This window comes from Octopus sinensis, linkage group LG8, assembly GCF_006345805.1.
Source record: "Octopus sinensis linkage group LG8, ASM634580v1, whole genome shotgun sequence".
Classification (NCBI taxonomy): domain Eukaryota; kingdom Metazoa; phylum Mollusca; class Cephalopoda; order Octopoda; family Octopodidae; genus Octopus; species Octopus sinensis.
Window position 1 is genome coordinate 69,337,995 of NC_043004.1, and position 2,994 is coordinate 69,340,988.

Below are 2,994 nucleotides of genomic sequence, written 5' to 3' on the forward strand. Positions count from 1 at the left end.
CAGTGACATTGCAACTCATTTCCACAGCTGAGTGGACTGGAGCAATGTGAAATAAAGTGTCTTGCTCAAGAACACAGCATACAGCCCATTCCAGGAATCGAACTCACTACTTCATGATTGTGAGTTGAACACTCTAACCACTGAGCTCTCATTATTTAATGTCTTCTTCCCCTGTTTTTAAAGATAGTAGTGGATAAGTCAACCTTTTCAATACCAACCCACCTGAAACCGTTCTTGGTTCTATGATGCAAACTTCCAGTTTCAAAATGATGAAAATTAAAACCTGTCAAAATTTCTTGTTTGTGTAGGTTACAAACACCAATTTGATAACAGCAGTTATTTTAGTAAATTCTTCTCAATTTTCTAAAATTAATTGAAACAATTTCAACCAAATTATGGTAACAAAAGGGTTAAGGAAGAAATAGTCTGTTATTTCCTCTATTTCTGTCGGTTTTGGCAAAGACAGTAGCTCCTTCATTAGCACAGAATTGAAATTAGTTTTAAACAATGTCTGATGTTCTTTACTTATTTTCTTTTTTCCCTTTTAAGAACTACACATTGATGTAGTTTTTGTTTTCTTGTTTCATTTTTTCAACGTTGTTAAGACAATAAATCGATATGTGAAAACAGGCATTCAAAATCAATAATCAAGATTAGATAAAAGGAACTTCCTGAATAACATATGGTTTTTAAGTTTAATTTTACAATTCTGTTCGGTGTCTGTCAATATAACAGGGTGACCTGACTAAAAACCAATAATTAGTACGTAACCTTTCTGGAATAGTAATCTTCCATTTTAATTCTTAGTCAATCCATTGCATCTTTGCTATGAAAATTATTACCTGTTCTTCTTCATGGAGACTTACCAATTTCAAGCATTTTTGTATAATCCTGTTCAACCTTCTTGATACTAACCTGCCTGAAACAGCCCTTGGTTCCATTAAACAAATTCTCCGATTTTAAAGGTTTTAAAGCAATCTAAATTAAAGATCTAACATAAAAATTTCTTGTAAATTTGTATTTCATAAACCAACTTTAGCCTTTAGAATTTGGATTTCTCTGTCAAATGTAAAATTTATTTATTCACATTGTTTTGAATTAGTCATGTATTACCTTGTAGCTTTGATATTTCAATGGTTTACTTTTACAATGATATTATAGGGTAAATGTGAGAGGCCAAATCTGGCCAGTTTGAAGGTAAGACAGGTAGATTATTTTGGCTGGATATGGTTGGTTTAAATACTAAAGAGTTAATAATGATAGTTATTGTAATAAATTCTTCGTTATTTTCAAATCTAAGTGAAAAAAAGGCAGTGTTTTTCAACAGAAATACAGTAACAAAATGGTTTAAGGCAGTGGTTTTCAACCATTTTTTACTTGCGGTCCCCTTTCATTACTATTTTATTCTGGTGGATCCCTATAGCCATTCAATATTTAAATGCTAATTTTATAGATACTTCTTTCAAAATCCCTATTTTGTTATTCACTCATTCACTTGTGTGGGTCAAATTATGTAAAATGTTAGAGAAAGAAACCTAGCTGCTTCTTGCATTATATACATTTAAGTCAAATATTTTTCCGGACCTTCAAAACACTACTATGGATTCCCAATTTACTATTATGCAAGCGTGGACCTCCAAAATCTTATATGAACCCCGAGGGGTCATATGGCACCCGGTTGAGAACCACTGGTTGTGAAGGCATGGCAAAGTAAGAAGTCTGCTTTGCAGTCCTACAGTCCTGAGTTTGCTTACACTGAGTGGTTAAAAATAAAAGGATCAGAGGTCCATTCCAAGCCATGTATTTCCCACCACCACCACCACTGGACAGAACATTGGTCTGTTACAGGATTACTCATTTTTGCCAGCTGGGTGGACTCGACCAACATGAAATGAAGTGTTTGAAATGAAGAACATCGCATCGCTCTACCCAGGAATGAAAACCACAATTCTATGATCATAAGTGAAACACTTTAATCTCTAAGTCACGTGTCTCTACACATTATTCAGTGGTACCTTGGACTAATGACCATTATTGTAGCATCAGGTTTGACCGAATCCTTGTACTCAACATCATTGTATCCACCCACACATTACATAAGATCAACATCCTTATATTAAAGAAGTCTTGTTTACAACATCATTACATAGCATTGCATAACAGCTTTATGTAAACCAGTCTTGTGTACAGAACAGTTTATTATGTAACATTCAGCAGCCATGTATTAAGTCTTGAATGCAACAGTATTGCATAACATTAACAAAATATATATTACTCTTGTATTCCGCACCGTTACATAACAGTAATAGATTCATATTAAAATAGTGTTGTGTACAACACTAATACATACTAGTTATTGGTTTAAATCAAACATGTATCATACACAACACCATTACACAACATTTGTCCATTTATATTAGTTTGTATACAACACTGTTGCATAACATTTACAGATTTATATTACATAAAATTAAGTGTTATATGATATATATTCTTGTATGCAACATATTACATAACATTAACTGTTAAATATTATGTCTTGTATATAATACTATTACAAAATATTAATTTATATTAGTCTTTATAGAGCTATTGCATAACTGATTTATACAACAATATATTACTAACATTAACAGTTTTATATCTAAGTAGCCTTGTGTAGAACACTATTGCATAACGGTAATTGATTTATGTTAAAGTATTTTGATATACAATGTTACATAACATCAACAACCTTATATTAAAGTAGATTTGTATACCACACAATTTATTTCATAATGTTATTTAACAGCTTTATGTTAATTTAACATTGTAAGTTTAACAATTTTCTACTAATTTAACATTATGTATAATTTATATAAATTTAAATTCCTTCAAATTAACATTGACAGAAACAAATCCAGCTGAAAAAAAAAAAGCCTGTCAATAATAATAATAAAGAATTTTTCAACCTCAACATGCAGGAGTGGCTGTGTGGTAAGTAGCTTGCTAACC

At 31.4% G+C, this 2,994-nt stretch overlaps 1 protein-coding gene across 3 annotated transcripts in view; it reads left to right on the forward strand.

The window, feature by feature from the left end:
• Positions 1-2,994, forward strand: part of LOC115215078 (G protein-coupled receptor kinase 5) — a 480,808-nt gene that overhangs the window by 37,300 nt on the left and 440,514 nt on the right. The window lies entirely within an intron of this gene.